This window comes from Schistocerca serialis, chromosome 4, assembly GCF_023864345.2.
Source record: "Schistocerca serialis cubense isolate TAMUIC-IGC-003099 chromosome 4, iqSchSeri2.2, whole genome shotgun sequence".
Lineage (NCBI taxonomy): Eukaryota > Metazoa > Arthropoda > Insecta > Orthoptera > Acrididae > Schistocerca > Schistocerca serialis.
Window position 1 is genome coordinate 431,851,709 of NC_064641.1, and position 27,131 is coordinate 431,878,839.

Here is a 27,131-nt window from a genome sequence, read left to right on the forward strand (position 1 = left end):
AGGCAGTATTACTGTTAAAGACAATGAGACCATCTTAACCAACAGTACACAGGTAGCAAATGTATTTACAATCACTTAGGTGTAGGAGAAAAAATTGGTGAGATCAGTTCAAAAGAAAAAACCAGGCAGTACATGGAAGAGTCAGTTTTGAAAAATTTTAGTCAAATTAAGTTTCATGTAACAACCTCTTGTGAAATAAGGAAAGTTATTAAATCTTTGAAAAATAAATGTTCTGTTGGAGTACATGACATCTCTAACAAGTTAATAAAACAATGTGGAGGAATTACAGCTGATGTATTGAGTCACATATGTAATGCATCACTGACTCAGGGTATTTTTCCAGACGGGTTAAAATATGCCAGTGTCAGGCCTCTCTACAAAAAGGGGGAAACCACAGATGTCAATAATTACCAGTCAGTATCCTTGCTTACTGCATTTTCAAAAATCTTTGAGAAAATAATGTACTCAAGAGTGACTAGCCATCTCAACAGTAATGAGATACTTAGTAAATCACAGTTCAGATTTAAGAAATGCTATTCCATTGAGACAGCATTATACAATTTCACTGTCCACATAATAGAGTCTTTAAATAGTAAAATGTCACCAGTAGGAATATTCTGTGACTTATCCAAAGCATTTGATTGTGTGAACCATGACATTATGTTAGAGAAATTACAATTCTATGGTATAAATGGAATAGCATATTAGCGGTTTAAGTCATATCTACATAACAGGAAGCAAAAAATCTCTTTATATGCTTCAAGTGCTTCAAAGGAGTTTGCCACTTCACCTAACTGGAGTGATATTACAGTAGGTGTCCCACAAGGTTCGATCATGGGTCCCCTCCTGTTATTGATATATGTGAATGACCTCCCTTCTTATGTGAAGCAAGATGCTGAACTGACACTGTTTGCTGATGATACAAGCATAATTCTTAATCCAGTAAAAGAAAGTCCGATAGAAAATGATACAAATATAGTCTTTGGAAAAGTTATTAATTGGTTTTCTGCGAATGGGCTTGCTCTGAACTTTGAAAAAACACAGTACATCCAATTTTCTGCTGCAAAAAGTATAATTCCTTCAATAAACGTAACACATCAAAAGAAGTCAGTAGCCAGGGTAGAGCATACTAAGTTTTTGGGTGTACATATAGATGAGAATCTTAATTGGAAAATCCATATTTTGGATCTCCTAAAGTGAATAGGTTCAGCAACTTTTGCAGTCAGAATAATTGCCAATTTTGAGGATGTAGAAATTAGTAAGATAACATACTTTGCACACTTCCACTCTCTGATGTCATACGGAATAATATCCTCGGGCAACTCAACACTTAGGCAAAAGGTAATCACTGCTCAAAAGAAAGTAGTTAGAATAATGTGTGGGATTCATAGTCACACATCTTGTAGGCATCTGTTTAAAAGGTTACAATACGAGAGAAGGAAAGTTGCTACTCACCGTATAGCGGAGATGCTGAGCTGCGATAGGCACAATAAAAAGATTCACACAATCATAGCTTTCGGCCATTAAGGCCTTTGGCAGCAGTAGACACACACGCACACACACAATCACAAAAGCGCAACTTGCACACAGATCTCTAGTCTCAGAGAGCTGAAACTACACTGTGACCAGCAGCACCAGTGCATGAAGGGAGTGGTGACTGGGTGTGGGTAAGGAGGAGGCTGGGGCATTGATGGGGAGGGGTAGTATGGTGGGAGTAGCAGACAATGAAGTGTTGCAGTTTAGACGTAGGGTAGGAGAAAGTGCAGAGGGGGTAAGCAACAGAAAGGAGAGAAATAAAAATAAAAATAAAAGAAATTAAAAGACTGGGTGTGGCGGTGAGATGACGGCTGTGTAGTGCTGGAATGGGAACAGGAAGGGGCCTGGATGGGTGAGGACAGTGACTAATGAAGGTTGAGGCCAGGAGGTTACGGGAACTTAGGATGTATTGCAGGGAAAGTTCCCACCTGCACAATTCAGAAAAGCTGGTGTTGGTGGGAGGGATCCATGTGGCACAGGCTGTGAAGTAGTTATTGAGATCAGGGGTATCATGTTTGGCAGCGTGTTCAGCTACAGGGTGGTCCACTTGTTCTTTGGCCACCGTTTGTTGGTGGTGATGCCTACATAGAATGCTGCACAGTGGTTGCAGCTTAGCTTGTAGATCACATGACTGGTTTCACAGGTAGCCCTGCCTTTGATGTGATAGGTAATGTTAGTGACCGGGCTGGAGTAGGTGGTGGTAGGAGGACGTATGGGACAGGTCTTGCATCTAGGTCTATTACAGGGGTATGACCCATGAGGTAAGGGATTGGGAGCAGGGGTTGTGTAAGGATGGGTGAGTATATTGTGTAGGTTCGGTGGACGGTAGATTACCACGATAGGAGGGGCGTCAAGAACACACTGATTGTTGGTGCAGCATCTTATGTCCCACATTACTCCTGCTGATATAATTAAGTCTATACCTTCAAATTGATCACACTCCCTGTGTCAGTTCCCGAATTTTTGTGAGTTATCTCCTGTACTTTTCCAGTGCCACATGATCTTACATCTCTAACTACGAACCCCTCCCCACCCCCCACACTTTCTTCGTTCTATCCCTGTTCGCACCCACTAAATCCAGCTCATCCAATCACATCTGCCGTCCCCCTTCTCTATGTTTATCTACCCTCAAACCTGCTTCCCACAGTAATATGCTTATATTTATTAATGATTAGTTATTCTCTACTTTTGACCATTGCGACTTCTCGCCAATTTTAGAGCGTTTTCGCCTTCCACTATCGTCGTCTGCCTCAGATTTTATGTACTTTTTTTCCCCTGTGCATCCTCTTTGTACTTTTCACATGTATTAGGGTGTATTTTTGCGTAATTTTTTGGACGTAATTCTACTTTCTTACGTATTTTTTCACATTTTCGGACCAGCATGGATCCTTGCTTCTTCCATCTTCATCAATAAAGAAAAGTTTCCTTATCCCTAGCCAGATCCCAGTCCCATATACTGTTCCTGCATTGTTGCTTGGCTCATGAATTCCCCCCCCCCCCCTCCCCCTAATGGCCTTACCATCAAATTACCCATCTCCTTCCACAATGACCTCCACCTGTTCAGATTCCGCCAATCCTTAGCCCTCACCAAAATAGGCCTGCAAAACCATATCAACCAAGCCCAATCCTCCCTGCAGTACCTTCTCTCCATCTGCAAAATTCTCCTGCTATATAAACCCAGATTCCTGGAACCCATAACACACATTGAAACTCTTGCCGTGCAGGAACTTGAGCAAGATGCACAATGCCACCTCAAAAAGCTCTCCATCCTGCTCACTTCCTACTCCCACTTTGGAGTACCACTGTCCACCACTTCTACAGCAAACTCCAAACCTCCTCCACACCCCCTCATAGCTGACAAACCTTGTCTCGCAGACCTACTACACTTACCCCACCATCCAAAACTCCCTCCCACCACCACACACAACTCAAATCCTAAACAGACCCACAACACAGTCATGAGCCTTTCCTCCAGAAGCCTTAGTCCCACAGAAATATGAGTCCTTTCCAAAGGCCTCATCTTTTGCCCCACTCCCAAATTCAACCATGCAGGGCTAGTTAAAGACCTTCTCTCCTTCTCCTGGTCCCTATAATGGAAACACTTTTTTGCCATCAACCCGACCAATCAGACTCAATCAAAGACCAACATTGAACCTTGCCTAACTCAGTTCACTCCTCCATCCAACTGTGATCCACCCCCACTGCTTCCAAACCACCCCTGTTAACTTTCCAGAATTTCTTATCCTTGAACCTTGCCTCACCATCATTCCCCAAATACCTCAATGTGCATACTAACCTAAGAACCGCAGTCCACCATCTAAAAACTGATCCTGATCTTATAATCCTACCTGCAGACAAAGGCTCCACCACCATAGTTTTGAACTGTAAGGATTACTTGGCAGAAGGACTCTGTCAGCTGTCAGATACTTCCACCTACAAACCATGCCACAGTGATCCCATTCCAGCAATCCAGCAGGATCTCCAGTCACTACTCAAATCCTAGGCCCATCCCAGAACCTCTCCCCAGAGTCTGTCTCTCTACTTACCCCAACCACTCCCCGCAGTCCCACCTTCTATGTGCTTCCTAAAGTCCATAAGCCCAACCACCCAGGATGCCCCATCGTGGCTGGTTACTGTGCCCCCACTGGGAGAATCTCTGCTCTCATAGACCAACACCTTCAACCTATTACCCGGAACCTATCCTCCTGTATAAAAGATACCAACCATTTCCTCAACCAACTCTCCACAGTTCCTCTCCCTTTACCACACGGTGCCCTGCTTGTCACTATTGATGCTACCTCCCTGTACACTAACATTCCTAATGCCCATGGCCTTGCTGCTATCGAACACTACCTTTCCAGACGCCCTATGGATTCGAAACAACAACCTCCTTCCTAGTCTCCGTGACCAACTATATCCTCACCCACAATTACTTCTCCTTTGAAGGCATTACTTACAAACAAATCCGCAGTATGGCTATGGGCACCCGTATGGCACCATCCTATGCTAACCTATTCATGGGCCATCTAGAGGAATCCTTCCTAAAAATCCAGAATCCTTAACTCCTCACCTGGTTCAGATTCATTTATGACATCTTTGCTATCTGGATTGAAGGTGAGGACACCTTATTCACATTCCTCCAGAACCTCAATAACTTCTCCCCCATTTGCTTCACCTGGTCCTACTCAACCCAACAAGCCACCTTCCTAGATGTTGACCTCTGCCTCATAGATGGTTACATCAGTGCCTCTATCCATATCAAACCTACTAACCACCAGCAATACATCCACTTCGACATCTCCCAACCATTTCATACCAAGAAGACCCTTCCATACAGCCTAGCCACCCCATGGTCGACACATCTGCAGTGATGAGCAGTCCCTCTCTAAATATACCAAGGGTCTCATAGAAGCCTGCACTGACCGTAATTATCCTCCCATCCTTGTACAAAAACAAATCTCCCATGCCTTATCTTTCCAGTCTCCCACCACCTCCCAAAGTCCCGCAGTCCGGCCACAGAGGAGCATTTCCCTTGTAAGTCAGTACCATCCCAGACTGGATCAACTGAATTACATTCTCTGCCAGGTTTCCGATTAGCTCTCATTGTGCCCTAAAAATGAGAAATGTCCTACCCACTATCCTTCGCACTCCTCCTACCGTGGTCTTCTGCCAACCACCGAACCTACACAGTATACTCGTCCATCCTTACACAACCCCTGCTCCCAATCCCTTACCTCATGCCTCATATCCCTGTAATAGACCTAGATGCAAGACCTGTACCATACATCCTCCTACCACCACCTACTCCAGTCTGGTCACTAACATTACCTATCACATCTAAGGCAGGGCTACCTGTGAAACCAGTCATGTGATCTACAAGCTAAGCTGCAACCACTGCGCTACATTCTATGTAGGCATCACAACCACCAAGCTGTCTGTCCACATGAATGGCTATCAACAAACTATGGCCAAAAAACAAGTGGACCACCTGTAGCTGAACACGCTGCCAAAGATGATACCCCCGATCTCAATGACTGCTTCACATCCTGTGCCATATGGATCTTTCCCACCAACACCAGCTTTTCTGAATTGTGCAGGTGGGAACTTTCCCTGCAATACATCCTATATTCCCATAACCCTCCAAGCCTCAACCTTCATTAGTCACTGTCCTCACCCATCCAGCCCTCTCCCTGTTCGCATTCCAACACTACACAACTGTCATTTCACTGCCACACCCAGTCTTTTAATTTCTTTTATTTTTATTTTTATTCCTCTCCTTTCCGCTACTTACCCCTTCCCCCCTCCGCACCTTCTCTCCTACCCTCCGTCTAAACTGCAACACTTCACTGTCCGCTACTCCCACCATACTACCCCTCCCCATCAGTGCCCCAGCCTCCTCCTTACCCACACCCAGTCACCACTCCCATCATGCACTGGTGCTGCTGGGCGCAGTGTAGTTTCAGCTCTATGAGACTGGAGATGTGTGTGTGTGTGTGTGTGTGTGTGTGTGTGTGTGTGTGTGTGTGTGTGTGTGTCGACTGCTGCCAAAGGCGTTAATGGCCGAAAGCTATGATTGTGTGAATCTTTTTATTGTGCCTATCACAGCTCAGCATCTCTGCTATATGGTGAGTGGCAACTTTCCTTCTCTCGTATTGTTACATTCCATCCTGGATGTTCCATTGTTTAAAAGGTTAGGAATTCTTACAACTGCTTCACAGTACATTTACTCAGTAATGAAATTTTTTCTCAACAACATGGACCAGTTTAAAATAAACGGCGACATTCATGATTACAATACCAGAAAACAGAAAGACTTATACTATCCTTTACTTAACCTATCTTTGGCGCAGAAAGGGGTAAAATATGCTGCTATAAAACTTTTTGATAAATTACCAGATGAAGTAAAATGTCTGACAGACAGCAGTAATAGTTTCAAAAACAAATTGAAATCATAACTCCTTGACAACTCTTTCTGTACCATAGATGAATTCTTGAATATGAGTAAATAAATCTGGAGATATAATATAAGCATTTTATGCCATTTAAGGGAATGGGATAGATAATAGAAATATCTAGGTATAACACTATAATGTAAACAAAGAAAAAGAAAAAAAGCTTTTTTCCTGTGCGCATTTCTTGTGCATTTCACACATTCCACATCATAACAGTTTGTCTCTGCTATTGATCAATGAAACATGTAACTAACTAACTAACTAGCAAACATTTACTCTCCCATCGACTGTGTTGCTGCAAATGAGACATCACCTGCAGCAGAGGTAATTATGAGTGGTGCAGAACTAGCTTCTTCTTCTTTCTTTTGGTATGTCCATCTCATGTTTTTCTAGTTTGATAATTAGAGTCCCTGTGTTTGTGTTTACATCACCTATTTTGTGTACGAACTGTAATAACATGACCAGTCCTCTGTTGTTCTCAGCAGGTTCATGAGATTGCATGATTGGTAACATTTTCTCTCCCAAGGACTGTGTTTGTTGCTGCAAATGAGACATTACCTGTAGGAGAGATAATTCAGAGTGGTCCACAACTAACTACATCTTCTTTTCTTTTGGTATGTCCTTCTCACTTTTGTATGGTTTAATAATTTGATTCTCTGAGGTTGTGTATACATCACCTATTTGTGGTACGAAATGTAGTAACAGAACCTTCCTTTGGTTGTTCTTTCCAGGGTTAATCAGATTGCATGGTCGCAAGTATTTACACTCACATCGACTGTGTTTGTTGCTGCAAATGTGGAGATAATTATGATATTATAATTTTTGGTATGTCCCTCCCAATTTTTTATAGGTTAATAATTTGGTTCTCCAAGTATGTGTGTACGTCACGAAGAAGAAGAAACAACACCAAAAGTTTGTATCTTTGCAGGCAGCCATGGATGAGATTTGGCCACTATCCTTATGAATACGCAATCTAAATTTTCTGTTACTGCCACAGTAAAGCCCGGGGCCCCTTTCCAGCAAATAATTAAAGACTTAAACCCTCAGCCAAAGAATGTTTGTGTAATTATTGCTGGAGCTAATGATGTTTATAAAAATGAGTCATAAAATGCAATCACAGCATTGTTAAATGCACTGGAAAGAATCTTGCCAAGAAAAACAATCATCATTAGAATCCAATACAGGCATGACCTAATAAACAGTGTAAATAATGAAATCAAATTCACAAACAGAATGTTTCAAAAGGTATCAAAGCATTCAAGGAAGTGAAGTTTTTGGACAGTAATTCCGAAGAGAGAAACCAGTTTACTCGACATGGAATGCACAGGAACCGGCTAGGAAAACTTGTACTCGCTAAAGCACTATTGGCAGAAACATTCAAACTATTTGAAAACACCATTCCTTCAATCACACTAAAAGCACCTGTGCCTATTGAAACTGTACCATTGGAAGAAATACAGACAGTGTCGTCAAAATACTCATTCAAAATTAATGAAACAGCTGAAGGGAAGACTTCATATGCAGCAGCACCTGTATGTGAATCAACACAAACAGGTCTTCTATACAAAAGCAAGACAGCACCAGCAGTTACAACTCAAGTGGGAAAAGTTAGTCCACCATCAACTTGTGAAGCAGCAGCAGCACTTAAGGAGGAAGAACAATCACCAATAGCAGAAACAGTAACACCAACCGTGACAGGATCAAGCATACCAACTGACAGTGTAGAAACCTCACCAACAGAAGATCCACCCTATATGGCAAAAAGGAGCACAGTAGAGACTGCAGCTGCTCCACATAGGATGTGCCTGAGGTAAAGAAAGTCCTCAGCTGCAAATAGTGATTTTTTTATGGTACTGGGGCAGAAGGGGGAAGGTTCCAATCAGAACGTAAGTAATGCAGTTAATTACAACAAATGTGGGTGTTACCAGCACAACAGCTCCCCCTTCCCTGCAGAAAACTGTTCCTGTAATACTGGTATGTCAAAAGAAATAAAACTCATTCCCAGCAGTGGTAGCACCACAACCAGTCATGTAGTTAAAAATAAGCTCAAAATTTTTCACTGAAATATTCAGAGCCTGCTCTGTAAGTTAGACCAATTTACTGTAAATCTTGATGAACCAACAGGCCCAAATTGTGCTCATATTCTCTGTCTGACAGAACACCATGTCACTGTTGGCATCGAAATGCTCAATATTCCAAACTATGTATTAGCTACCTCATTTTGTATAAAGCATATGTGCAAAGGTGGGGCAGCTATTTATGTGAAAAACAGCCTGTCCTTTAATACAATAGATATAGAGCAATATTGTGTAGAGAAACACTTTCAGGCATGGATCACAGAAATAGTAGAAGCTAACAATAAACTGGCTACCCTAGCAGTACACAAATATGTGATGTACACACAAACTCAGAGTATCGAATTATCAAACTATACAAAAGTGGGAGATACATACCTAAATAAAGTACATGTAATTAGTTGTGCACCACTCATATTTATCTCTGCTGAAGGTAATGTGTCATTTGCAGCAACAAAGACAGTTGATGGGAGAGTAAATGATTGCATCCATGCAATCTGAGGAAACTGTTAAGAGCAACAGAGGTAAGCTGCTGTTACTACATTTCATACCGCACATAGGTGACATACACACAAGATCAGACATTAATATATGAAATTATAAAAAAGTGTCAGGTACATACCAAAAGAAAGAAGATGTAGTCAGTTGTGCACCGCTCATAATTAGCTCTGCTGCACATAATGTCATATTTGCAGCAAAAAACGGTCGAAGGAAGAGTAAATGTCTGCAACCAGGCAGTCTTTCGAAAATGTGGAGAACAACAGAAGGAAGGTCCTGTTACTACATTTTGATCCCAGAGACATGGCGTATAGACAATCTCAAGCAAATAAAATTATTAAATTACAAAAAAGTGGGAGCTACATACCAAAAGAAAGAAGATGTATTTAACATAGCACCGCTCATAAATATCTCTGCTGGAGGTAATGCCTCATTTGCAGGAACAAACACAGTTGATGGGAGAGTAAATATTTACAACCATTCAACCTGATGAACCTGCTGAGAACAAGAGGGGGAAGGTCCTTTTACTATATTTCATAAACCAAATAAGTGATGTACACACTAACCAAGGAGAAGCCATTTATGAAACTACACTCCTGGAAATTGAAATAAGAACACTGTGAATTCATTGTCCCAGGAAGGGGAAACTTTATTGACACATTCCTGGGGTCAGATACATCACATGATCACACTGACAGAACCACAGGCACATAGACACAGGCAACAGAGCGTGCACAATGTCGGCACTAGTACAGTGTATATCCACCTTTCGCAGCAATGCAAGCTGCTATTCTCCCATGGAGACGATCGTAGAGATGCTGGATGTAGTCCTGTGGAACAGCTTGCCATGCCATTTCCATCTGGCGCCTCAGTTGGACCAGCATTTGTGCTGGACGTGCAGACCGCGTGAGACGACGCTTCATCCATTCCCAAACATGCTCAATGGGGGACAGATCCGGAGATCTTGCTGGCCAGGGTAGTTGACTTACACCTTCTAGAGCACGTTGGGTGGCACGGGATACATGCGGACGTGCATTGTCCTGTTGGAACAGCAAGTTCCCTTGCCGGTCTAGGAATGGTAGAACGATGGGTTCGATGACGGTTTGGATGTACCGTGCACTATTCAGTGTCTCTTCGATGATCACCAGTGGTGTACGGCCAGTGTAGGAGATCGCTCCCCACACCATGATGCTGGGTGTTGGCCCTGTGTGCCTCGGTCGTATGCAGTCCTGATTGTGGCGCTCACCTGCACGGCGCCAAACACGCATACGACCATCATTGGCACCAAGGCAGAAGCGACTCTCATCGCTGAAGACGACACGTCTCCATTCGTCCCTCCATTCACGCCTGTCGCGACACCACTGGAGGCGGGCTGCACGATGTTGGGGCGTGAGCGGAAGACGGCGTAACGGTGTGCGGGACCGTAGCACAGCTTCATGGAGACGGTTGTGAATGGTCCTCGCCGATACCCCAGGAGCAACAGTGTCCCTAATTTGCTGGGAAGTGGCGGTGCGGTCCCCTACGGCACTGCGTAGGATCCTACGGTCTTGGCGTGCATCCGTGCGTCGCTGCGGTCCGGTCCCAGGTCGACGGGCACGTGCACCTTCCGCCGACCACTGGCGACAACATCGATGTACTGTGGAGACCTCACGCCCCACGTGTTGAGCAATTCGGCGGTACGTCCACCCGGCCTCCCGCATGCCCACTATACGCCCTCGCTCAAAGTCCGTCAACTGCACATACGGTTCACGTCCACGCTGTTGCGGCATGCTACCAGTGTTAAAGACTGCAATGGAGCTCCGTATGCCACGACAAACTGGCTGACACTGACGGCGGCGGTGCACAAATGCTGCGCAGCTAGCGCCATTCGACGGCCAACACCGCGGATCCTGGTGTGTCCGCTGTGCCGTGCGTGTGATCATTGCTTGTACAGCCCTCTCGCAGTGTCCGGAGCAAGTATGGTGGGTCTGACACACCGGTGTCAATGTGTTCTTTTTTCCATTTCCAGGAGTGTATAAAGAGTCGAAAGTACATACTAAAAGAAACAGGAAATAGTTACTTCTGCACTGCTCTTAATTATCTCTGCTGAAGATAATGTGTCATTGCAGCATCAAACACACTGAGTCAGAGAGTAAATTTTTGCAAACATGCAATCTGATTACCTGCAGAGAGCAACAGAAGGATGTCATTGTTACTACATTCTGTACCCCGCATATGTGACATACACACAAACTAGGAGAATGAAATTATCAAACTATAAAAAAGTGAGAGGTAAATACCAAAAGAAAAAAGATGTAGTTAGTTCCTTATCGTTGATAATTATCTCTACTGCAGGTAATGTCTCATTTGAAGTACGGTAACACAGATTGCCCATGGGAGAGTAAATGTTTGCAGCCAAGCAATCTCAAGAATCTCCTGAGAAAATCAGATGGACTGTCCTATTACTACATTTCATAGCAAAAATTGATGATGTCCACACAAACTTGGAGAAAAATTATCAAACTTTAAACAAGTCAAGGCTACATACCAAAAGAAAGAAGAAGAAGTTAGTTCTGTAACATTCATAATTATTTCTGAAGCAGTTAATGTGTCATTTGCAGCAACAAACACAGTTGATGGGAGAGTAAATGTTTGCAACTGTGCAGTCTGATAATCCTGCTAAGAACAAAGGAAGGAAGGTCTGTTACTGCATTATGTTCACCAAATAAGTGGCATACACACAAACTAGGAAATTCAAATCATCGAACTATAAAGAAGTGACAGTTACATACCAAAAGAATGAAGATGTAGTTAATTCTGCACAACTCATAATTATCTATGATGCAGGTAATGCCTCATTTCCAACAACAAACACAGTCGCTGGAAGAGTAAATGTTTGCAAATAAGTAATCAGATGAAACTGCTGAGTACAAGAGAGGGAAATGCTTGTTACTAAATTTCATACACCAAGTCAGTGACACACACACAAACTCGGAAAATCATGTTATCAAACCACAAGAAAGGGTGAGTTACATACCAAAAGCAAAAAAGATGTAGTGAGCTCTGCACCACTCACAATTATCTCTCCTGCCGATAATGTCTCATTTGCTCACTTTCCTACATATGCTCTGCTGGACAACACAGACCAGAATGTGATTGTGGGGAGACAATGGTTCTCAGGTACTTGAAGAGAGGACTGGGAATTGGCCAAGGAGTGTATGGACTTCAACAAAATCCAATGGGCAGTGGGAACATTCCAACCATTCAAGTCACCTGGCCCCGATGGAATCTTTCCAGCTCTCCTGCAAAAGGCAGGAGAGAATCTCTTAAGAGTCCTATGCAGGTTATTCAGGATTAGCCTAGCAGAAGGAATCATTTCCAATGCTTGGAGGGCAATGAAGGTAGTCTTCATTCCACAGCCATGGAGAATTGATCATACCAAGGCCATGGATATGAGACCAATCAGTCTGTACACCTTCATTCTCAAAACATTGGAAAAATTGGTTAATGTATACATTGGGGACAGGAGCCTAACTAGGGCCCCTTTACATTCAAACCAATGAGACAGCTCTCCATCAACTTGGGAGGATGGAGAAAGCACTTCACTTCCAAGAAATAGCCCTTTCCATCTTCCTGGATACCAAGGGGCCCTACAGTAACACAACCTTCGATTTCATGGTAAGGGCAGCAGAGGTGTGTGACCTAGGGACCAGGGCCATGCTTAGTGGAAGGAAGGTAGAGGCTACCACGATGAATAAAAAGATGGTAATTAACACCACTAGAGGTTGCCCACAAGCAAGAGTTCCATCCCCTTTATTGTGGAATCTAGTGGTGAATGAACTCATTGAGGAACTAAATTCCAGACAATGCTTCTGCCAAGAATATGCAGATGACCTTGTCATAGTAATACTTGGCAAATTTACTGACACAGTTAGAAATATGGCACAAGAGGATTGGACATTGTGCAAGACTGGTGCACTAAACAGGATCTGAGAGTTAATCCTAAGAAAACTTTGGTGGTGTCATTCATGAAGAGGCATGTCAAATACTCAAGTTGGAATCTAAAGCTCTTCGATGAATTTCTACCTGTGAAGGGGATAGTGGAATATCTAGGGGTAACCTTAGATAAAAAACTAACATGGATCCCTGACACTAAGAGCATCTGCTCCAGGGCGAAAAGTACTCTAGTGAGTACCCCAAGAGCTTGTAGTAAAAACTGGGGCCTAAGCCCCAGAGGTATACACTGGATATACACCACAGTGGTTACACCTAGGATTTCCTAGTGTGGTGGAAGAAAGTAGAACAGCAGGTTGCAGCTAAGGGGCTTGCTATGTGCACAGACTGACCTGCTTAGCCATAACAGAAGGAATTAGCAGTACACCAACCACCAGGTTGTAAGCCATGCTGGACATGCCTCCACTACACCTTTGGGTACATACCAAAAGAAAGAAGAAGAAGTTAGTTCTGCAATATTCATAATTATTTCTGATGCAGTTAATGTGTCATTTGCAGCAACAAACACAGTTGATGGGAGAGTAAATGTTTGCAACCATGCAGTCTGATGATCCTGCTAAGAACTAAAGAAGGAAGGTCTGTTACTACATTACGTTTACCAAATAGGTGACATACACACAAACTTGGAGATTCAAATCATCAAACTATAAAAAAGTGACATGTACATACCAAAAGAATGAAATGTAGTTAATTCTGCATAACTCATAATTATCTGTGATGCAGGTAATGCCTCATTTCCAGCAACGAACACAGCTGCTGGAAGAGTAAATGTTTACAAATATGTAACCAGATGGACCTGCTGAGTACAAGAGAGGGAAATTCTTGTTAGTAAATTTCATACACCAAGTAGGTGACATACACACAAACTCAGAAAATCATGTTATCAAACCATAAAAAAGGGTGAGTTACATACAAAAAAAAAAAAAAAAAAAAAAGATGTGGTGAGCTCCGCACCACTAACAATTATCTCTCCTTTCGGTAATGTCTCATTTACAGCAACAAACACAGTCGATGGGAGAGCAAATGCTACCAATCAAGCAACCTCATGAACCTGCTGGGAAAAACAGAAGGCACATTGTCTTACTACATTTTGTATATGAAATAGGTAATGTAAACACAAACACAGAGACTCAAATTAACAAACTGGAAAAAAGTGGGATGGACATACCAAAAGAAAGAAGATGTTGCTTGTTCTGCACCACTCATAATTACCTCTGCTGCACGTAATGTCTCATTTGTAGCAACAGATTAGATTAGATTAGATTAGATTAATACTTGTTCCATAGATGATGAATACGACACTTCGTAATGATGTGGAACGTGTCAGGCTAATAAAAGATTTCTGTACAAGATATTACATTACACAAAATATTGAATGACACTAATGTTTAAGTTGTTGTTGTTTCAAGATTTTAAACATGGCTGCAGCAGCAACTGTTAAAATTCTTCACAATAAAGGATGGCAGCCAAAAAACAGTTGCAGGATAGAAATTTTTTTTAATTAATTGTTGTTGTTTCCTTTCTTTTTTTTTCTTTTTTTCCCCTTAATTTATATCTAAAAATTCAGCCAATGACTAGAAGGAGTTGTCATCTAGAAATTCTTTTAATTTATTTTTAAATGTTAGGTGGCTATCTGTCAGGCTTTTGATGCTGTTTGGTAGGTGACCAAAGACTTTTTTGGCAGCATAACAAACACAGTTGATGGGAGAGTAAATGTTTGTAACCATGTTGCCTGATGAAATTGCTAATAACAACAGAAGGAAGGTCCTGTTACTACTTTTCATACACCAAATTGTTTTTTTTTATTTTTTATGTTATTTGGTATGCATACTCCATGGATCCATACATGCAAGTGATTCATCTGGATGTGGAATGTGTCAATACAATTGTACAAATACAGTTAATTCTACAATATAGTAATATAATACAGTGATATGGATATTAATAAGTATCACTTTTTCTCTTTTACAAGCTGTCATTTAACTGGTATAGCAATTCACACAATAACATTACACCTATAACATTAACAGCATAACATTAATATAATATTGTATGATCCATCTAATAACTAAGAGATTATATACATCTATTATTAAGGGAGTGCATTATTTCTGGAAAAGAATTCATCTAAGGAGTACAGTGGATGGTCCAGCAGGTATTTCTTTAATGAACCTTTGAACAGAGTTTCATTTTCTCTTGTACATTTAATATAATTAGGCAATGCATTAAAAGTCTTTATAAAAACATACTTTACTCCTTTCTGTACAAGTGATAAAATTTTTTAGTTCGACATGTGGATCATCTTTACCTCTAGTATTGTAGTTATGGTATGAACAATTTTTTTCATACTGAGGATAGTCTTTATTAACAACATTCATCAGAGAGTATCTGTACTGACATGCTGTAGTCAGTATACCCAACTGCGTGAAAAGTTTTCTACATGAGGTTCGTGGAGGAACCCCAACATGATTCTGATTGCTGTCTTCTGAACAGTTAAGATTTTTTTTAGGGTGGTGAATTACCCCAGAAGATTATTCCATAACTCATTAATGAGTGAAAGTATCCAAAGTAAGCTGATTTTAAAATGTTGATGTCCCCAAAATGCGTAATGATTCTTAAAGCAAAGTTTGCTGATGAAAGCCTTTTTATAGTAAGAGACACATGCTGTTCCCAGTGGAGCCTACTGTCAATGTGAACCCCTAGGAATTTAGTGGAGTGCACCTGTTCTAGTTCCTGGTTGTCATGAGTAATTACTATATTTTCTGGAGTTTTATTTTTTGTGTGGAACTGTACAAAATTTGTTTTTTTAATATTAACTGAAAGAGAATTAACTGAAAACAAAGCTGTAACTTCTCTGAGTATATCATTAACATCAGTCTCCAGATCAGCAGTACACTTACCATTTTCTTCAATGCTTGTATCATCAGCAAACATTGTGAATTCACAGTTTTTACTAATGGACAGGGGTAAATCATTAACATATATTAAAAACAGCAAGGGTCCAAGGACAGATCCCTGGAGAACTCCATGTTGTATTTTGCCCCATTCAGAATCCACTAGATTAGAAGATCTATTGTTGCAGCCATTTAGAATCACTTTTTGTTTCCTGTCTTCAAGATATGATTTTAGCCAGTTACCTATAGGCCCTTTGATTCCATAATGATAGGCCTTCTCCAAGAGTATCTTGTGGTTTACACAATCAAAGGCCTTGGAAAGATCACAGAAGATACTAACTGGTGACTTCTTTCTATTAACAGACTCCAAGACATCATTTGTGAGTGAGTATATGGCATGCTCTGTGGCAACCCCTTTTTGGAAACCAAACTGTCTATGGTTAGTAATATTAAGTTTATCAAGATGTGCCACAATCCTGCTATACACTGCCTTTTCAAGAACCTTCGAAAACATTGTTAAGAGAGAGACAGGACAATAATTTTCAACATCTGTAGCATCACCAGACTTGAAAAGAGGTCTCACAATGGCATATTTCATTCTCTCTGGAACAACTCCCTCATAAAGAGACATGTTGCAAATACCTAAAGATCTTTTACTTTTCAATGAGTGAATTATTTTTTTTATTTCATTAACAGTTATGGCTGGTACATTTACATCATTAAAATTTTGTGGGAGATTAAGTTTCAGAATATCTGCAGTTTCCCTTATGTCACCACTGCAACCTATTTGAGACGTGACAGAAAAATCATTAATTTTTAGGTGAGCAGTTTTTACATTCCAAATCATTCTGATTTTATTATTTGAACAATTAATTTCAGAGTCTATGCACATACTTTTAGATTTTTTAATGACTTTAGTTAAAACTTTACAGTATGTCCTATAATAGTTCATCTGGAGGGGTTTATTGGATTGTCTGGATATTATATACAATTCTCATTTCCTCTGGCATGATATTTTTGTGCCCTTGGTGAGCCATGGGTTTTTGCTTGATTGCCTGTTCTGTAGTCTGCAGACCTTTCCTGGAAAGTCACTTTCAAATGTTGTTGTTGTTGTGGTCTTTAGTCCTGAGACTGGTTTGATGCAGCTCTCCATGCTAATCTATCCTGTACAAGCTCCTTCATCTCCCAGTACTTACTGCAACCTACATCCTTCTGAATCTGCTTAGTGTATTCATCTCTTGGTCTCCCTCTACGATTTTTACCCTCCACGCTGCCCTCCAATGCTAAATTTGTGATCCCTTGACGCCAAAGGATGTCCTACCAACCGATCCCTTCTTCTAGTCAAGTTGTGCCACAAACTTCTCTTCTCCCCAATTCTATTCAATACCTCCTCATTAGTTACGTGATCTGCCCACCAAATCTTCAACATTCTTCTGTAGCACCACATTTCGATAGCTTCTATTCTCTTCTTGTCCAAACTATTTATCGTACATGTTTCACTTCCATACACGGCTACACTCCATACAAATACTTTCAGAAATGACTTCCTGACATTTAAATCTATACTCGATGTTAACAAATTTCTCTTCTTCAGAAACACTTTCCTTGCCATTGCCAGTCTCCACTTTATATCCTCTCTACTTTGACCATCATCAGTTATTTTACTTCCCAAGTAGCAAAACTTCTTTACTACTTTAAGTGTCTCGTTTCCTAATCTAATTCCCTCAGACTCACCTGACTTAATTCGACTACATTCCATTATCCTTGTTTTGCTTTTGTTGATGTTCATCTTATATCCTCTTTTCAAGACACTGTCCATTCCATTCAGCTGCTCTCCCAAGTCCTTTGCTGTCTCTGACAGAATTACAATGTCATCAACGAACCTCAAAGTTTTTATTTCTTCTCCCGGGATTTTAATACCTACTCCAAATTTTTCTTTTGTTTCCTTTACTGCTTGCTCAATATACAGATTGAATAACATCAGGGAGAGGCTACAACCCTGTCTCACTCCCTTCCCAACCACTGCTTCCCTTTCATGCCCCTCGACTCTTTATAACTGCTCTCTGGTTTCTGTACAAATTGTAAATAGCCTTTCGCTCCCTGAATTGTACCCCTCCCACCTTTAGAATTTGAAAGATAGTATTCCAGTCAACATTGTCAAAAGCTTTCTCTAAGTCTACAAATGCTACAAATGTAGGTTTGCCTTTCCTTAATCTTTCTTCTAAGATAAGTCGTAAGGTCAGTATTGCCTCACGTGTTCCAACATTTCTACGAAATCCAAACTGATCTTCACCGAGGTCGGCTTCTACCAGTTTTTCCATTCGTCTGTAAATAATTCATGTTAGTATTTTGCAGCTGTGACTTATTAAACTGATAGCTCAGTAATTTTCACATCTATCAACACCTGCTTTCTTTGGGATTAAAATTATTATATTCTTCTTGAAGTCTGAGGATATTTCACCTGTCTCATACATCTTGCTCACCAGATGGTAGAGTTTTGTCAGGACTGGCTCTCCCAAGGCCGTCAGTATTTCTAAAGGAATGTTGTCTACTCCTGGGGCCATGTTTTGACTTAGGTCTTTCAGTGCTCTGTCAAACTCTTCACGCAGTATTGTATCTCCCATTTCATCTTCATCTGCATCCTCTTCCATTTCCATAATATTGTCCTCAAGTACATCGCCCTTGTATAGACCCTCTATATACTCCTTCCACCTTTCTGCTTTCCCTTCTTTGCTTAGAACTGAGTTTCCATCTGAGATCTTGATATTCATACAAGTCGTTCTCTTATCTCCAAAGGTCTCTTTAATTTTCCTGTAGGCAGTATCTATCTTACACCTAGTGAGATAAGCCTCTACATCCTTACATTTGTCCTCTAGCCATCCCTGCTTAGCCATTTTGCACTTCCTGTCGATCTTATTTTTGAGACGTTTGTATTCCTTTTTGCCTGCCTCATTTACTGCATTTTTATATTTTCTTCTTTCATCAATTAAATTCAATATTTCTTCTGTTACCCAAGGATTTCTACTAGCCCTCGTCTTTTTACCTGCTAGATACTCTGCTGCCTTCACTACTTCATCCCTCAGAGCTACCCATTCGACTTCTACTGTACTTCTTTCCCCCATTCCTGTCAATTGTTCCCTTGTGCTCTCCCTGAAACTCTGTACAACCTCTGGTTTAGTCAGTTTATCCAGGTCCCATCTCCTTAAATTCCCACCTTTTTGCAATTTCTTCAGTTTTAATCTACAGTTCATAACCAATAGATTGTGGTCAGAGTCCACATCTGCCCCTGGAAATGTCCTACAATTTAAAACCTGGTTCCTAAATCTCTGTCTTACCATTATATAATCTATATGATACCTTTTAGTATCTCCAGGATTCTTCCATGTATACAACCTTCTTTTATGATTCTTGAATTAAGTGTTAGCTATGATTAAGTTATGCTCTGTGCAAAATTCTAACAGACGGCTTCCTCTTTCATTTCTTAGCCCCAATCCATATTCACCTACTATGTTTCCTTCTCTCCCTTTTCCTACTGTCGAATTCCAGTCACCCATGACTATTAAATTTTCGTCTCCCTTCACTACCTGAATAATTTCTTTTATCTCATCATACATTTCTTCAATTTCTTCGTCATATGCAGGGCTAGTTGGCATATAAACTTGTACTACTGTAGTAGGCATGGGCTTTGTGTCTATCTTGGCCTCTATAATACGTTCACTATGCTGTTTGTAGTAGCTTACCCGCACTCCTATTTTTTTATTCATTATTAAACCTACTCCTGCATTACCCCTATTTGATTTTGTATTTATAACCCTGTATTCACCTGACCAGAAGTCTTGTTCCTCCTGCCACCGGACTTCACTAATTCCCACTATATCTAACTTTAACCTATCCATTTCCCTTTTTAAATTTTCTAACCTACCTGCCCGATTAAGGGATCTGACATTCCACGCTCCGATCCATAGAATGCCAGTTTTCTTTCTCCTGATAACGACATCCTCTTGAGTAGTCCCCGCCCGGAGATCCGGATAGGGGACTATTTTACCTCCGGAATATTTTACCCAAGAGGACGCCATCATCATTTAACCATACAGTAAAGCTGCATGCCCTCGGGAAAAATTACGGCTGTAGTTTCCCCTTGCTTTCAGCCGTTCGCAGTACCACAACAGCAAGGCCGTTTTGGTTAATGTTACAAGGCCAGATCAGTCAATCATCCAGACTGTTGTCCCTGCAACTACTGAAAAAGCTGCTGCCCCTCTTCAGTAACCACACATTTGTCTGGCCTCTCAACAGATAGCCCTCCGTTGTGGTTGCACCTACGGTACGGCTATCTGTATCGCTGAGGCACGCAACCCTCCCCACCAACGGCAAGGTCCATGGTTCATGGGGTACCTTATAAATCATCATTAAATAAATGATATTTTGTATTAGTATCATTTTCAAGATAAACATGCCTCCATTCAGTCTCCCGAATGTATAATTTGAAGTTTTCGATATTTTCCTCATTCGTGTTTCTAATGGTTTCCCACAGTGCACAGCTATGCTCTGATTTGTATTAAAGTTGTCAATTGTGAGTATTTTACAACTTTGATGTGATGAGTTCTACTCATATCTACAAAGATATTGTCTATTAGAGTGCTGGAAGTGGCAGTTGTTCTTGGAAAACTGACAGTGGAGACAGGATTATAGATATGCATTAAATTTGCAAAGTCTGTCTTAGAAGATGAGCTTTCTAGGAAATCTGTATTAAAATCTCCAGTCACTATAATGTTACGATCTTTTCTTGTGAGATACAATAGCACAGAATCTAATTGTTTCATGAATACTTTAAAATTACACCTAATGTAATTTCACCCCAGTTAGATGAAGTGGAAAATTTATTTAAATCCTTTGTCCCATACAAGGAATCTTTATGCTTCCTGTTCTGTAGGTATGAATTAAACCACTCATTTGCTATTCCATTTATACCATAGAATTGTAATTTCTGTAACATAACGTCATTGCTCACACAATCAAATGCTTTGGACACGTCACAGAAAATTCCTGTTGGTGACATTTTACTATTTCAAGACTCTATTGTGTGAACAGTGAAATTGCATATTGCTGTCTCAGTGGAACAGCATTTTTGAAATTGTTTATTGCTGTCTCAGTGGAACAGCATTTTTGGAATCCAAACTGTGATTTACTAAGTATCCCATTATTATTGAAATGGCGGACCACTCTTGAGTACATTACTGTCTCGAAGATTTTTGAAAATGCTGTAAGCAATGATACAGGCTGGTAATTATTGACATCTGTGCCATCCCACTTTTTGTAGGGAGGTCTGACAATGGCATATTTTAAACTGTCTGGGAAAATACCTTGAGTTAGTGATGCATTACATATGTGACTCAGAACATCAGCTGTAATTGCTCTGCATTGTTTTAATATCTTATTAGAGATGTCGTCCACTCCATCAGAACATTTATTTTTAAAAGATTTAATAATTTTACTTATTTCACAAGAGGTTGTTACATGAAACTTAATTTGAGTAACATTTTTCAAAACTGACTCTTCCATGTACTGCCTGGTTTTTTCTTTTGAACTGTTCTCACCAATTTTTTCTCCTACACTTCAGAAGCGATTGTAAATACATTTGCTACCTGTGTACTGTTGGTTAAGATGTCTCATTCCCGTTAAGAGTAATACTGCCTACCCCAGTGATTACTTCTCCTGTCTTCCTTCTAACAACATTCCATATTGATTTTATTTTGTTGCTGGAGTTGTTAGTTTCTTCTCTAACATACGTATTTCTTGATTTCCTTACAACTTTTCTCAGTATGTTACAATAATTTTTATAGTGTAAACCTACTTCTGGATCTTTACCGGTTCTTGCTGTGTCATACAGTTTTCTTTTTCTTTCTTAAGACACTTTAATACCTGTAGTAATCCTAAGTTTTTTTGAAATTGTTTGGTGTGTTGCATGAAGTAATTTTCTTTGGAAAACAATGTTCAAAAAGGGATATAAATTTATCAAGAAATATGTTGCATTTATCATTAGCATTTGGCTCATTATATACATCTCCCAAAGTAACATTCCTTAAGCTTTCTCTGAAGTGCTCTATAGATACCTCACACTTTAACTTATTGGTTTCCGAACTGTACATCCTGTTAGATTTTGTAAGTTAATCAGTTGTGCATCATGGTCTGACAATCCATTTACCACTTGGAGAGCATGTGTATGTTTCACATTCTCTTTCATGTGCAGATACATTATCTATTAGCGTGCTACTGTCTTGAGCTATATGTGTAGGAAAAATGGTCACTGATTGTAAGTTATATGTTGTTAATAACACTTCTAGTTCAGTCTTGGCTGAACCCCCTACACTCCTGCGCCAACGCTTTGGTCTGATTTCGACCCATCTGTGAACTAAACAGTGTTCCCTGTTCGATGTCGAACTGTTTCTTGCCACTGCTCTGCTCCCAATTATTATACTGTAGGACTTGTTGAAGCAGTTGGGAGATGATATACAGCTGGCCGGCATTTTGCCAGCCGTCGGTATATTTACCTCACTCATTATGTTAGTGTGTGATTCTGGATATACCGATGAGATTCAGCTTGCCAGTTTTAAGTCTGTGTGCCCCATCTGCTGCCTCCATCTCAACCCAAAAGGTTTTTTGAAATTCCCATGGCCGGTCATCAGTACTATCATGAGTTTGATCTCCTTCCTGTTCAATCCCAGGATTACAGAGGTTCATTGGCTTGTGCATCATTACCTTACCATGATTTTGTTTATGGACATTGGTCCAATATTCTACATGCTGTTTCCTAAGCCAGTTCCATAGTTCTACTTTGACCATAGCTTTGGTGATTGTCAGGACAGGTTCTGGTCCAATAAATGGAGTAGTTGCTTCCATCCTGGCCAACCTATTGGTTTGTTAAATGCCGCAGATCCCTGAGTGGCCAGGGACCCACACTAGGTTTACCCTATTGCTTTCCCTAGTCCCACCACAGCCCTGTGGCATTCTGCAACAATCTTATATCTTGTTGTCATTTAAGGGCTGCCTGAATAGATGTAGATGCTATTGCCCTTGTGGCACCTACACATATTCTCCTCCACACATGCCCCGATTGTGGTAATTTCAGCTTGGAATAGAGAGGCCAGTTTTCCTAGAAAGTTGATCCCCTCCAGTCTTGGGTGAACCCCATACACCCCTACCCCAATGCCTTGGTCTGATTTCGACCCATCTGTGAACTAAACAATGTCACCCGTTCAATTTTGAAGTTTTTTTTCTCACTGCTCCCTGCTCCCAATTCTATTGTAAGGCTTGTTGAGGCAGTTGGGAGTTCTTATATAGTCGGCCGGCATTTCCCCAGCCATTCCTATATTTACCTCATTCACTATGTTAGTGCGTGATTCTGGATATCCTGATGAGATCCAGTTTTTGCCAGTTTTAAGTCTGTGTGCCCCAACTTCTGCCACCATCTTGACCCAAAGGTATAGTGGAGGCATGTCCAGCATGGCTTACATCCCAGCGGTTAGTGTGCTGCTAATTCCGCCTTTTATGGCTTAGCAAGTCAGTCTCTGCACCTTAGCAAGCTTCTTAGCTGCAACCAACTGTTCTACCTTCTTCCACCACACTACGGCCCCGTAGGAAATCCTAGGTCGAATCACCGTGGTATTTATCCAGTGCATATCTCTGGGGCTTAGGCCGAAGTTTTTACTGCAAGCCCTTGTGGTACTCACTAGAGTACTTTTCACCTTGGAGCAGATGCTCTTAGTGTCAGGGATCCATGTTAGTTTTTTATCTAAGGTTACCCCTAGATATTCCACTATCCCCTTCATAGGAAGAGTTTCATCATAGAGCTTTGGATTCCAACTTGAGTATTTGACATGCCTCTTCATGAATGGCACCACAAAAGTTTTTTTAGGATTAACTCTCAGATCCTGCTTAGTGCACCAGTCTTGCACAATGTCCAATCCTCCTTGTACCATATTTCTAACCGTATCAGTAAATTTGCCAAGTATTACTATGACAAGGTCATCTGCATATTCTTGGCAGAAGCATTGTCTGGAATTTAGTTCCTCAATGAGTTCATTCACCACTAGATTCCACAATAAAGGGGATGGAACTCTGCTTTTTGGCAACCTCTAGTGGTGTTAATTACCATCTTTTTATTCATCGTGATAGCCTCTACCTTCCTTTCACTAAGCATGGCCCTGGTCCCTAGGTCACGCACCTCTGCTGCCCTTACCATGAAATCGAAGGTTGTGTTACTGTAGGGCCCCTTGATATCCAGGAAGATGGAAAGGGCTATTTCTTGGAAGTGAAGTGCTTTCTCCACCCTCCCGAGTTGATGGAGAGCTGTCTCATTGGTTTGAATGTAAAGGGGCTCTAGTTATGCTCCTGTCCCCAATGTATACATTAACCAATTTTTCCAATGTTTTGAGAATGAAGGTGTACAGACTGATTGGTGTCATATCCTTGGCCTTGGTATGATCAATTCTCCATGGCTGCGGAATGAAGACTACCTTCATTGCCCTCCAAACATTGGAAATGATTCCTACTGCTAGGCTAGTCCTGAATAACCTGCATAGGACTCTTTAAGAGATTCTCTTCTGCCTGTTGCAGGAGAGCTGGAAAGATTTCATCGGGGCCAGGTGACTTGAATGGTTGGAATGTTCCCATTGCCCATTGGATTTTGTTGAAGTCCATACACTCCTTGGTCAATTCCTAGTACTCTCTTCAAGTGCTTAAGAACTATTGTGTCTCCGGGATCACATTCTGGTCAGTGTTGTCCAGCAGACCATATTGAGGAAAGTAAGTTTTGAGGAGCAGTTGCACTAGCTCATGTGCAGTCTTTGTATATTCCCCATCCTCCTTCCTGAATGTACCTCCTGGGTTGGCTGGTACTCTAGTGAGGATTCTGTGAAGTTTGGCTTGAGAAGCCATGCTCTCTACTACCTCACAGAATGCCTTCCAGGATGCCTTCTTTGCTGGTCTGACTGCAAGGTTGTAGCTGACAAGATCCTCACGATATTTTGTCCATTGTCCTTTACATCCTGCAAGGTTAGACAGTCTTTGTATCTGTTTTCTTTGCGTTTCCAAGTTATTATTCCACCAAGGCAAACTCCTATTTGTGCACTTCTTGGTGATTGTGCAGTTGGTGATATGAGGTCATGATGGCAGAGGTAACAGCTCTTGCTTCTTCCTCAAACTCTACTGGATTCCTCACCGAGGTTTTAATTTCCGATAAGCTTAAGTCAAGGTCCCTCGTATATGTCTCCCAATCTGTTTTCCTGGGATTCCTATAGGTCATCATCTGTCTGATTCCCATTTCAACCTTGAATTTAATGTACATTTGGTTTGATGAGGATAGCTCTAATACCACATGCAATTGTTTGACATACATGCCCATCATCATTGAACCGAAAGTTATGTCAGTTACTTCTTCCCTAATGTAGGTTCATTGGCCTTATTCAGGACCTCAATGTTGTCAGCTAAAAGAAATTCAAGAAGGTACTCATCTGTACTGTTAGTGCCCTTGCTGCTCCACACTAGGTGTGGCCATTTGCATCACATCCCACCAACAGTTTCTTAAATTTCTAGCATAAATCAGCTTACCTCAAGTGCCGCCGAGGCCTGATACATCCCCTTTATATAAATAGGGTTCTTATATCAGGCCACGTCTACTTCCTGCCTCCCCAGGCAGCAGCTCAGGGCAGCAGAGGCCTCTTTACTGTGCTGCAGATTAATCTGCAGCACCTCCAGCCTCCATTTTCCTGCCATCATTGCCTTTGAGGTCTTTGATAACCCTGACGGTGACCTGCGAGAACCCTAAAAACAATTTCAGGTTTTGCTCTCGCATTGCCTTCAGGGACTTCTCTACAACGTCCACCCTGTTTGATCACTCTCCAGCCTTCTGTCGAGACTTTTGAATTCTGGGCCCCAATTTTCTTGAACAGAGTCTTAGGAGAGACATCCTTAAGGATATGTGGTACCCATATTGATACCTTTGCAGTCTTAAGAAGCTCCTCTGCCATCTTGACCAGCAGCTTTGCATCTTCCCACAGGGATATCATGGGCACCTTGTCCTTAAACCATACCACCATGTGCATCCCCCTCACAGACAAAAATGAGGTCACCACAATCTAGATAGACCCTTCTGGAGTTGGGTCCTGGACCAGCATCCACCCCCAGTCTTTTCAAAGAGTGCCATGTGTACAAGTTCCTCCTGGTGCCAGGTCATGACTAGCAGTGGATAGCCTTCCTGGATAACTGCCATCTTAAAAACCAAGACTGCAGTCTTAGATTTCTCTCTTATCCTCTTGCTGTCTGTCTTCGACATTGTGGGGGGCAGCGTATCCCCTTCAACCTGAAGCAGTTTTTTCTTGGGGGGCTTAGGTTCAAGTCCCTTTAATTCCCTTCACTTGTCTTTACGAAGCCATTCTTTCCCTTACCTTTTTCTCTGTTCACTGAGTTGTTTCCTACTCTGGGCCTCAGACAAGGCTTTGGTCTTGATCTGGTACAGCTTCTCGGTTACAGTTATCATTCTGGCTCAGGACTAGATCCTGATTCAGTAGTGGGAATGCCTTCCATCGATCCTGATCCCAATGTTTGGGTGTCTGAGGTCTCAGTTTCCCCCTCAGTTTGTTTTATTTTCCTTAGTTGTGTCCATATTGGTCCCACGAGATTTGGGGATCTCCACAGACCACACCACCACCCTGCGCGGTGTAAGGATACTAAGTCAAGGAGGTCACCTGGTATCCCTGAGGTTCTGTTTGCGACACATCTTCCCATGTACCATACATCCTTCAGCACAGATCGCATCACATCTTGGATTAGGAAAGGATTTTGGGTAAGATCTAAGAGTGGACAGAAAAGAAGGGACGTTGTGGACACTCTTAGTCTGATCCATCACCTGGGGCCTTTCTGGCAGTAGATCCTCTACAATTGGCATAGCCCTCAGCTTCATGGGGATACACAAGCCTATCCACCCGAACGGATAGTAATTCGCCAGGGTGGTGACCCACAGAGAGGATGAGATTTTATAACATGATTCTCCAAGTTTGTGTGTATGTCACTTACTTGGTGTACAAAATGTAGTAAGAAGACTTTCCCTCTGTTTTACTCATCAGGTTAATCATATTGCATGGTAGCAAACATTTACTCTCTCATCAACTGTGTTTGTTGCTGCAAAT

At 41.4% G+C, this 27,131-nt stretch overlaps 1 protein-coding gene across 2 annotated transcripts in view; it reads left to right on the top strand.

Annotated features, from left to right (window-relative positions):
* LOC126475029 (acetylcholinesterase-like) overlaps positions 1-27,131 on the top strand; it is a 215,684-nt gene that overhangs the window by 15,802 nt on the left and 172,751 nt on the right. The gene's annotated exons all lie outside the window — the stretch shown is intronic.